General features: G+C 44.3%; 1 protein-coding gene across 1 annotated transcript in view; it reads right to left on the reverse strand.

Moving 5' to 3' along the window:
• Positions 1-12335, reverse strand: part of EBF2 (EBF transcription factor 2) — a 222170-nt gene that overhangs the window by 122045 nt on the left and 87790 nt on the right. The gene's annotated exons all lie outside the window — the stretch shown is intronic.

Consider the following 12335-nt stretch of genomic DNA (forward strand, 5'->3'; position numbering starts at 1 on the left):
TAGTTTCAGCTGTCCCTTTGTCTCTGCTCATTTAAATGTTACCCGCAGGGTTCAAGGCCCTACTCAGATCTCCCTTCTCACCCAGACCCACTGCCAGCTTCGCCCGGACACACTGCCAGTTTCACCCGCCCCGCCCCGCCCTGGGGAACTCCCACGCTTCTTCGGGCCTCCTGTCCCCATATCCCTCCCCACAGGAAGCCTTTCCCGCTCCCTACAGTTTGGGTCCCCTGGTTATTTGCTGCTATAGCACCCTGCAGTTCTGGATGATACTTACATTCATTGCACTTTTAATTATGCCGTGTCTGTCCTCCCCATATGGATTGCTACCCCTGTAAAAGTGGAAGCTGTGCCTAATTTGTGCACCATGGTGATTTCTGTGCGGGCTCTGGGGTCTAGGGTCTTCGCTCTGAGGATGTAGATGCCGCGTTCCAGCTTGGGACACAGCTGTAAACAAGGTGCCCCAAGAACTGCCCTATGCTGGGAGGATCAGAGAAGAGTGCATATCCCTGCAAACAGCTTGGGGATGCAGCAGAGTCCAGCAACCACGTACATCACTGTGATCAGAGAGCCTCCGCTCGGTCCTAGCCTGGCCGAGCCGGACACCAAGGACTGGTGTGTGGGCTTCTCTTGCAGGCTCTAGAATGCCACCGGGTCCTCACGCAGAGGTGCAAATGCTATCAAGCTTGTGCTCTAGGAAGTTCATTCTGGGCTAGAAGAAGTGCCTGGAGACAGGAAATCAGCTGTGAGGCCATTATGTTTGCCATGGTGAAAGATAAGGGGCTAAATTAAGGTGGGGGCCATGGGAACAGAGAGGAGGGAAAAGCTCCAGAGATATTTTATGGGTAGGATTATTATTTATATTATGAGACTCTTACACATTTGGAGGGCTTAAAGAGTTAAAGGCATAATAGAGATTTAATAAATACTTGCCAACCTGTACAATATATACACTCCTGTGTTTAAGAACATATATAAAAACAAAAATAAGGTTTTTAGAGGCATATTTTAAATATTGTTTTTTGACAACTTTTCTATATTTTTAGGTAGGCTATATATGTTTTTTAAAGGAGAAGAAATAAAGGGCATGAAGGAAGGAAGAAGGGAGAGTGCCTTTGGAGAGTCTACTGTTTATACTCTTATAACTTGTATTCATACACCACCTTCAAGGGCACTTTCACCAACCGCTCCCATCCAGGTTGCAAACCTTTGAAGGCTCTCATTTTGGCTATGTGCTACCTTCTGAACAGATAAGTGAGAATAGATAAGAAAGCAAAGTTTTAATATACATTTTCTAATCCCTCAAAAAAGCATGGTAGGATATACAGGTAGGTCTGCAGATGAGTGGGGAAGGGAGACCATGACTTCTGCTCCCGGAATATCAGAGAAAGTGGAAACTCAAGGATGGAGCCCTCCAGGGGGGCAGGTGGCACTGCTGAGACAGCAAAGTCTTCATGGTCACCCACCCTTCACTTTTTGTCCAATTTTCATTTTTAAATGCTAAAATTTAAACAGTATGCTTTCCCAACTTGATACACAATCCGAATTGAATGTGATCCAGACGATTGTGTCAGCAGGACTGATATAGAACACATGACATTTGTGCTTATCCCCAAGGAAACGCTGCTCATCAAGTGGAGGAAAGCAGGAAGTCCAGATTGATATATTACCCACCACTGTGTCTTTGCCAGTATCCATATTGATAGATTGGAAATCTTGGCCAGGACCACATTTATTGCTACATCTTCCACTGCTCTTAAAAACACGAGCCAGAGAGGCCACTGGGTATATCCCAAAGCACTTGTTTTCACTCTTTGGAAGAAAGATGGCTATGGGATCCATGTGTCCAGACTGACCTCTGCCTCGTGACACCTCACCTCTTGGCTAAAACTGCCATCAGACCATTCCGCCCACAGATGATGAAGATGATGGCACCTTGCATAAGAAAATATAGGATATTCTTCAGGACTCTTTCATACAGACATGCTCACAAGTATCTCACTGAACAAACAAATGCTCTAAAATACATTAGGTAGTTACAGTTAGTCCTGTTGGGAAATTGAGAAATGGATACCTATGGATGGCAAAGTGGAGTGGGAGGTGAGAAGGAGGTTCAAGAGGGAGGGACATAGGTATACCTATGGCTGATTTATGTTGATGTATGGCAGAAATCAACTCAATATTGTACAGTAATCATCCTTCAACTAAAAATTAGTAAATCAAAAAATAAAAAGGATGGCAAAATGATTTCATCCCGTATCACCCTCCTAGTTCAGAACCTGAGATGTTTCTACCTGCCCGCCCCCACTCCATGGGCTGCCTCCACCACACGCATTGCCTTCCAGCCCCACTGCCTGAGCAGCACTAGTATTTAGCAAGATCCTTTACAATTTTGGGGCTTCCCTGGTAGCTCAGACAGTAAAAGAATCTGCCTGCAATGCAGGAGATCCTGGTTCGATCCCTGGATTGGGAAGATCTCCTGATCCCCTGGAGAAGGGAATGGCTACCCACTCCAGTATTCCTGTCTAGAGAAATCCAAGGACAGGCCATGGGGTCACAGAGTTGGACACGACTGAGAGATTTTCAGTTCGCTTTACATTATTTAATTCTGCCCAGTAACAGTCAAGAAAGAGAAAGGACCAGAGTACAATACAGAGGCCAACATCAGTCCTCCTGTTCATTAAGCCAAATAAGACAATGTTTAAACTCAAGGACTGATCTGTAACTCTGCCAGAGAGTTCAACCTGGCACCTCCAGATGGGGGTGAGACGGAGGAGTGGGGAGGGGCAGAACCAAAACAATCGTGCTCCCCTCCACAACCAACCGAGTGGGTGCCTGCTTAGGGAAGGTCAGACCCCTGTGAGCTCCCCCACACAGACAAGGAACCCGCACAATGATGCAAGCTCTGCAGAGATGTCCCTCCCATTTCTAACTAAAAAGATGCTGATGGATAGAGTTTCTGAGCCGACCCCAAACAGCCACTCACACCTGGATCCAGCCTGCCCAGCCCCACTGGGAGCCTCCCGACAGAAACAGCCCAGTCAGCCCAGAGCAGGAAAAGGTAAAAGTAAATAAACGCTGCCTTAATCTCTCTCGTAGATTGGAACAATCTGAACCAACCTGTAATTTCATCCAGACACACGGGGAGAATAATTTTTAGAGCTTTGCAAAACAGAAATGCACTTCCACTCATTACGATTTCCCGGGCATTTTTTTTTTCCCCTTCCTACCCCTTTCCCCATCTGTACTTTATTCAATGAACACATCTGCATTCCTTCTCTCTCTCTCTCTCTCTCTTTTTTTTTTTTTTTGGCCAGAAACTCTATACAACCTTATCACTGACACCTCTCTGCAGTTTCAAATTCCAACTTTGTGCCAAATCCCCATTTCCTGCTGCTTAATTTCCATTCATTTACTCTTGTTTTTGCTTCTTCTGCCATTCCCAGCATGGACCAGCTCCAACCCAGCTTCTTCTAATTTTTTAAGGAAGGCTCCCCATCGAGTGCTGTTGGAATCTGAGCCTTCGCTCCATGCCAGTGACTGGCTGTTGTTTATCCTACCTAACAACAGTTGCCAATAGGGCTGCTCCTTTCCTTCTCTTTGTTTCTCTCCCTGAGTGTGTACACTAAGGCTCCAGAGAACTAACTCCCCCTCCAGCATATGGTGACCCACTGGGCTTGGTTTTATTATGACTTCAGTAGAATCTGAAGTAGCCTCTTTCCATCTCTTTTTCCAGAGAAAAAAGAAAAGAAAATTGAGACTGGATGCTTTGTTTATCCTAACCTTGCTCTTAGTGGCAAGATCAGCCTCATGTATACATGCATCCCGAGTCACATATGTGCTCAGTCGTATCCAACTCTTTGCAATCCCATGGACCATAACCCACCAGGCACCTCTGTCCATGGGATTTCCCAGGCTAGAATACTGGAGTGGGTTGCCATTTCCTTCTCCAGGGCATCTTCCTGACTCAGGGATCAGACCCATGTCTCCTGCATTGACAGATGTGTGGGTTCTTTACCATGGAGCCACCTTGGAAGCCCACAGTCAGCCTCAGCCCTTGCTCAACTGCTCTAAGGACTTCATCAAGTTAGCACAGTGAAAGGACAAGGAGAAAGGCACTGGGGGAGGATAAATTGAGGCCAAGCTTATAGAGAGGTAGGGGAATGACCACTCAGGAGTTCTTGGGCTCAAGGATGTCTTAGATGGGTTAAACTCATTTTTAAAACAGAAACAAACTCACAGACATAGAGAACAAACTTTACCAGGGGAGAAAGGATGGGGGGAAGGGATAGTTAGGGAATTTGGGATGGACATGTATACACTGCTATATTTTAAATGGCTAACCAACAAGGACCTGCTGTCTAGCATAGGGAACTCTGCTCCATGTTACGTGGCAGCCTGGATGGGAGGGGAGTTGGGGGGAGAATGGATACATGTATATGTATGGCTGAGTCCCTTCACTGTTCACCTGAAACTATCACAACATAATTTATTAACTGCCTATGCTAAGTCGCTTCAGTCGTGTCCGACTCTGTGCGACCCCATAGACGGCAGCCCATCAGGCTCGCCCGTCCCTGGGATTCTCCAAGTAAGAACACTGGAGTGGGGTGCCATTTCCTTCTCCAATGCATGAAAGTGAAAAGTGAAAGTGAAGTCGCTCAGTCATGTCCGACTCTTAGCGACCCCATGGACTTCAGCCTACCAGGCTCCTCCATCCATGGGCTTTTCCAGGCAAGAGTACTGGAGTGGGGTGCCATTGCCTTCTACCCCACTGCAAAATAAAAATAAAAGATGTCTTAGATTTGGTAAGAATGTCCTGCAAAGATTGGAGTAACATAGGGTTGTTTTTTTGGCTTCCAGGGCAGGGTGGAGGGTGGTGGGGAGGAGAACAACCCATGTTTTAAATGTGTTTTTACAAGCAAATGAGTTGTGGTATGAAAAGTTAACCAAGATTTTTCTTCCCACAGTGGGACTGATTCTAGTCTGTTGTTTGGGGAAGTTTGTTTTGTTTTTTTATTTTGTTCTTCCTAAAAAGCCACAGCTTGCTGCCATCTCGGTCCTTCACACCACAGCCATTCACCATCCCTCCAAATACCTCTACCTCCAAGTTCTGCCCCTCTTCCTTTCCCTCTGGCTTTCATCACCAAGAATTCCATCTCTGTTTGTCATTGTTCAGTCACTCAGTAATGTCCGACTCTTTGCAACACCATGAACTGTAGCACCAGGCCTCCCTGTCCCTCCCTATCTCCTGGAATTTGCTCAAACTCATGTTCATTGAATTGGTGATGCTAACCAACCAACTCATCCTCTGCAGTCCATCTCTGCAGTCCCATCTAAAACATGGTATCCAAAATAGAAGGGTTGAAAGTCAGGAGTGGGGATGCCTCAGAAGCAAATGTCATCAGGGAGTGAGGAAAGAAGACCATGCATCATCACAAATGTTCTTGGTCATCTCTCCTCCCATCCGTTTCAGAGGCAGTCCCTAAACTCCAGAGCAGCTCCTCCTAAAATCTTGTTGCATCCAGGTTCTTTGTCCATCTGCTCTCTGGTCTCCTGATATCAGATTCTCCTCCTCTGTGTTCCTTCTCTGAAGCTGTACTTAAAACATGTTGTGTCCAAGAGGAAACTTTCATCTGACAGAGTCTCAACTGTTCTCGGACACTTTCTTTCTCCCACTTGCATAGTAATAATATCCCTTCTCAGGAGAGCAAAGGGAAGGGGCCTTCTTGCATGGTTTTATGATGCAAATGTGTCTCCAAAAGGGCTTCCCAGGTGGCACTAGTGGTAAAGAATCTGCCTGCCAATATAGAAGACACAAGAAACCCAGGTTCAATCCTGGGTTCAGGAAGATCCCCTGGAGATGGAAATGGAAACCCACTCCAGCATTCTTGCCTGGAAAATTCGATAGACAGAGGACACTGGCGTGCTACAGTCCATGCAGTCACAAAGAGTCAGACATGACTTAAGTGACTGAGCACATACACAACTCATCTGTTACCCTGAAGCAATGATCTTCAAGCATTTAAGGTGGGAGGATCAAGGAGAACTTCACTGCCAACTCAAGAGTATGAACACCCCACCCTTACTTTGTTCCTCTACCCTGGAGGTCTCAGCACCATGAGGGCAGATTCAGCCCTTGCTCAGTGATGTAAGAATACTCAGTATCATGACCTCATTTGAGTTTCTGAGTGAAGGAAAGTCTCAGATGGATAGCCTATTTTTTTTAATGATTTTACTTTATCACTGTGTTTTTGGCTGTGCCACATGGGATGCTAGTTCCCCCAAGCAAGGATTGAACCTGAGCCCCCTGCAGAAGCATGGAGTCTTGACCACTGGACCGCCAGGGAAGTCCCTAGATAGCCTATCTAAAAGAAGTGGGACTTCTGGGCATACACACTGAGGAAACCAGAATTGAAAGAGACACGTGTACCCCAATGTTCATCACAACACTGTTTACAATAGCCAGGACATGGAAGGAACCTAGATGTCCATCAGCAGATGAATGGATAAGAAAGCTGTGGTACATATACACAATGGAGTATTACTCAGCCATTAAAAAGAATACATTTGAATCAGTTCCAATGAGGTGGATGAAGCTGGAGCCTATTATACAGAGTGAAGTAAGCCAGAAGTATGCCAATACAGTATGTATAACACATATATATGGAATTTAGAAAGATGGTAACGATAACCCTGTATGCAAGACAGCAAAAGAGACACAGATGTATAGAACAGTCTTTTGGACTCTGTGGGAGAGGGCAAGGAGATTTGGGAGAATGGCATTGAAACATGAACAAATTGCCAGTCCAGGTTCAATGCATGATACAGGATGCTCGGGGCTGGTGCACTGGGATGACCCAGAGGGATGGTATGGGAGGGAGGTGGGAAGAGGTTCAGGATGGGGAACACATATATACCTGTGGTGGATTCATGTTGATGTATGGCAAAACCAATACAATATTGTAAAGTAATTAGCCTCCAATTAAAATAAATAAATTTATATTTAAAAGTATTTGAAACAAACAAAAAATAAGTAAAAGAAGTGGGAGTGCTTCACTGGCAGTCCAGTAGTTAAGAATCTGCCTTGCTACGCAGGGGACACCAGTTCAGTCCCTGGTCTGGGAAGATCCCACATGCCATGGGGTGGCTAAGCCAGTCCACCACAACTGGAAAGTAGCCCCTGATGGCCACAACTAGAGAAAACCCATGCATAGCAACGAAGACCCAGTGCAGCCAAACACAAATAAAGAAGTGGGAGTCCCGCTGAAAGGAGTAGGTCCATACCACACGGCCAGCTAGGGCTCTCTGCACACAGCTTGGCAGAGGGGCCCTAAAACCAGCTTGTACAATAGGCAGTGATGCCAGTTGTTCCAACAATGAAAGACAGAGCAAAACCACTGCCTCTGAAAACTAACCTCACATACAAATATACAAACTGATGGTCAGAATAAACAGTCATCAGATCTCACCAGTGTCATCAATGAATGAGGGGTTAAAATTATGGGGTTATCAACAGTCAGGATGAACCCCACTGGAAAGGTTCAATTTACTTCAAGTTTTCTGCTTTGTTAGGGATATCTATAGATCTTTCTCACATGAGATGACTCCATAAAAGAAGAAATGGTCCTCTGAAAATACTCTACATAGTCAAGAGCCTTTGCTCTTTGACATTGTCCATTCTCTAAAGCATCATTTAAAGATCTCCTGAGAGCTGGTGTTGTTGGGTTGGTCAGGATTCTTTATACCAGTAAAGACTCACTGGTAGACTCTTCAGAAGGCCAGAATATAATATACAATTAATTAAATCCACTTAAAGATATCTTTGGCTTCTCAGGTAGCTCAGTGGTAAGGAATCCACCTGCCCAGCAGGGGACGTGGGTTCGATCCCTGGGTCAGGAAGATCCTCTGGAGAAGGAAATGGCAACCCACTCCAGTATTGTTGCCTGGGAAATCCTACGGACAGAGGAGCCTGTAGGGCAACAGTTCATGAGGTCACAAAAAGTGGGACACAACTTAGCAACTAAACAACAAAAACAAAAAGGTATCTTTTACTCCTGCTGCTGCTGCTAAGTCACTTCAGTCATGTCCGACTCTGTGCGACCGCATAGACGGCCTCCTACCAGGCTCCTCAGTCCCTGGGATTCTCCAGGCAAGAACACTGGTGTGGGTTGCCATTTCCTTCTCCAACACATGAAAGTGAAAAGTGAAAGTGAAGTCGCTCAGTCGTGTCCGACTCTTAGCGACCTCATGGACTGCAGCCCAGCACGCTCCTCCATCCATGGGATTTTCCAGGCAAGAGTACTGGAGTGGGGGTGCATGGCCTTCTCTGCATGTGGTGGGAAAAGAGGCAAAAGATGTATACTGTGTTGTGTTGTACAGATGAAAAAAGAGAAACAGCAGAAAGTTACAACTGAAATTCAAAAAGAGCATTAGACTATATATGAAATAAGCTTGGGTGACAGGATATATGAAGATTCATTATATTATTCTCCCCACTTTTAGGTGTGTTTGAAATTTTCTATAAGAGAAAGTTTACAATGCAAAGTAATCAAAAGTTAGGAATTCGACTTCCCTGCAGCAATTTAAATTAATTTTATAATTTGTTATTTATCATACTTTTGAGTCATCAACAACGTGGACACTCTTTCTCATTTCGCTGGCTTTCCTAAATTGCTCTAAACTCTGAACAGAAAATAATGAGTCCTTTCAGAAGGGCTCCATGCACCAGAGGAGCCCACAGTTGGGAATGGGTTGAAGGTAAACCAAATGGTATCGTATGTGCTCCCTGAGATGGATAATACACTCACCGTTACCCCTATCAAGTTGAAAGCTCCCGTTTTGTTAACTTTCTATAGATTACAATCTATCCAAACTGTCTTTGCTGCTGCTAAGTCACTTCAGTCGTGTCTGACTCTGTGCGACCCCATAGACGGCAGCCCACCAGTCTCCCCCATCCCCGGGATTCTCCAGGCAAGAACACTAGAGTGGGTTGCCATTTCCTTCTCCAATGCATGAAAGTGAAAAGTGAAAGTGAAGTCACTCAGTCGTGTCCGACTCTTAGCGACCCCATGGACTACAGCCTACCGGGTTCCTCCGTCCATAGGATTTTCCAGGCAAGAGTACTGGAGTGGGGTGCCATTGCCTTCTCCAAACTGTCTTCAGAAAATGTATAAGCCAACCATGTTTTGTGTAATTCTAAAATGTCCTTCCAGGGACCGCCCTGGTGGTCCAGTGGTTAAGACTCTGCACTTAAACTGCAGGGGGCACAAGTTCAATTCCTGGTCAGGGAACTAAGAACTCGCAGGCTATGCTGCCCCCTCCCCCCACACAAAAAAAGTCCTTCCACCCACTGCCTAAATGGTTTGGACATAAGGAATAGTCAACATTTAAATACAAATAATTAACAAAGGTGGGAAAGGATGCACATTTTTGAATGTCAAATACAAATACTATTTGTTTCTTGCTCCATTCAAACCATATTGTGAATTAGTGTATCCCCACACATGAAGGTAAAACAGAAAAATGAGAGGAGGGGTGAATTTTTTATTCCAAATCCTACCCAAGATCCACTCTCTTTGACGGTTGGGAGCAATATGAGTTCAGGGTGCTGGGGGTGGTGGCCTCTGATGCAGCCAGTATCCAGGTACCCAGTTGCCTCAGATATCAAGTCAGTCTCAAGATAACAGGCCCCTTCAGAAGCAAGAAGCATTGACCCTCATGTAAATATGCCAAGTCCCAAGAGATGGCAACCCCTTTGGACTGCTTCTATTCTCCTGACATATCTGAAGCTGGCCTCTGAACCCAAAGCCATCCATCTATCACAGGGAACGCCATGCACTTTCCTGGATCCACACAGCCTGACCAAAAAAAAAGAAACATCTGCAAGTGTGTGACATCAACATGTTTTCCTCAGCTAACAAGCTTCTCTATTCTCCAGGAGCCAAAAACTTTAAGTGACTCTTAAACAAAGACAGCCCCACGAAGAATAATGATGTCAAACCCAAGCCCTCGTTCCATGGTGTGAACACAAAATCTACAGAACCCAAGTTCAAAATGATTTACAGACGGTTTGATCAGAGTCAGATGTAAAATGGTGTCTCACTGGAGACAGGCCAGGGGCTATCAATCTGAATCCCCTACAACAAGTGATGTCATTAGTCAGAATCGATACATTATGGAGACGATTTTCTCTTTTGTCTCTCGGCCCCCAGGGGTTTTCTGAGTTGCATTTCATCACTAGATTGCAAGGCACTCGTGTTACAAAGTGGCTGATAAGAATCACAACCAGGACTCCGTCACTGTTTGGGGCTCGTGGGAGGAGCAGGGGGAAAGTTGAAGGATTAAACCCAATTATATGTGGGAAACAGACTAATTCAAGGTCTTTGCTGGCAGGTCGATGTTAAACTTGTCTAACCCATTCCTGTTGTTTATACAACTTTAAAGGGCATGACTTTGGACTCTCAAGTGTAAGATCAGTATGGGGGGAGATGCTCAGTTCCAGGTTCCCCTGGGAGAAATCACATGGTCACCTTGGCTTAACCAAGACCTAGGAAAATGACTCGCTACTGAAGGTCAAGACTTTCTCCTCCTTGACACTAGATAGCCCCATTTACCTGTAAGATCTTCATGTTCCTGCTGTCTTCCTAAATCCCTAAAGAATGGCCAGGGTGTGGCCATTTAATATGAGAGCAGGTCTGTAAGATCATCCCCAAGTACCAATATGTGGACAATACTTCTTCTATCATCAATGTTATCAAGGATATATTGCATCATACACAGACTGGTAGTGTCTTTTAGGTTCTTCCAAAGCTCCACAGAGGGGTATAATAGAAAATAGGAACGAAAAAAGGAAAATTTTTTAAAATGAGACTCTCATTTTCTTACTGCCTTCCAGATCTTCCTAGAGAAAAATCCTCTATTCAGTCCCATGTGCATCTCCAATACAGGGTATTTTTCCAGCTCACTGGTGTTTCATAAACACCATTTGTTGTCATGTGGTTAAATTAAAACTGAGTATATCAAACATCAAACAGTATGTTAATGTCAAGTATGCTTGAATAAATAGTAAGAGTTCAACTGAATGGAATATGTGGATTGCTAGCTAATTAAGCAAGAAGCAGGTGTGAAAAAAATCTAATTTAGGCAATTTTTTATAATTAATAATGTTTACTTGTAGTACCCTTCTAATGGGGCTCTAGTTTAGCCTCTTGTGAATTGCTAGGAGTTTACTCCAGTATTTTAAAATTATAATTGAATGGAGAATTTTCCCAGATATCAGGTTTCCTTGCTGATGATGAAGAAAGCAAGTGCTACATACCTAGAAAAGTCCTGCCAGTACTTTATATCAAGAGGATCAATTAACAAATCACTCCCCCAGCAATTAAAACTTAAAGCACAGACCAGCAGACCTCCGCACTCAAAAGTTCTCTTGTAAACCCCAGCACCCACGGAGGTAGAAGTGAACTTGGATGAACCAACCTGAATGAGAATATTGCTGTGTTCAAACCAATCGCTGGACATGGATGATGAAGGCTTTGGTGAGTGTCTGCAAAGAGCAGTGACAGAGAACATTCTGTTGCAATTAGAAACCAAAAAAAAAAATTAAGATCCTATCTAAACTGTCCTGGAAAATTGCATAGCACCCATCAATTAATCCAAGTATACATTTAAATTTGGTTTTCTTTCCAAGAAGCCAAATGGAAGGAGAGGAGGAGAAAATGTCCGCAGATGTGAAAACAGACCTGGATTATTTCATAGACGTGACATATCTACTGCATTTAATTAAAGGGAGAATGTATGAGAACAATGTATCCTTCTCAATCGGGTCGAGGGAACAAAACAGGACTGGATTAGATAGGACAACTGTAATCTCAAGAGACAGCCCTGTGTTTAATGGGAGCAGCACATGTTTGATATGCAGGGAAGTAAGTGGGTGTCCTGGACACAGTCCACTATTCATCATAATACCACAGTCCTGTTCATTCCCAGAGAAGAGACTGGAAACCATGAAACCATATGTAGAATATTAAAAATCATTTAACGTTAAAATGCACATTAGGAAAGCATGCACTCTGGGCAAGGCTGCAGTCCAAGAGAGCTCTGAGAAATCTCCAGTTCAGTAGATAATGGTTGTAAAGGTAAACTGAGTTGTACACACACACACACACAGAAGCTTGGTCCTTAGCTCTGCAATGCTGATTTTTCTCACTCTCTTTTCCTTACTGATTTCTGTAGTGAGGTCAGTATTAATAATTGATGGAGAAATGATACCTAGAGCATCAGTACATTAATTTATAATTAAATATGAGAAGCACTAATTCCTTTCCCACCACCCATCA

This window comes from Bos indicus, chromosome 8 (assembly GCF_029378745.1).
Source record: "Bos indicus isolate NIAB-ARS_2022 breed Sahiwal x Tharparkar chromosome 8, NIAB-ARS_B.indTharparkar_mat_pri_1.0, whole genome shotgun sequence".
Lineage (NCBI taxonomy): Eukaryota > Metazoa > Chordata > Mammalia > Artiodactyla > Bovidae > Bos > Bos indicus.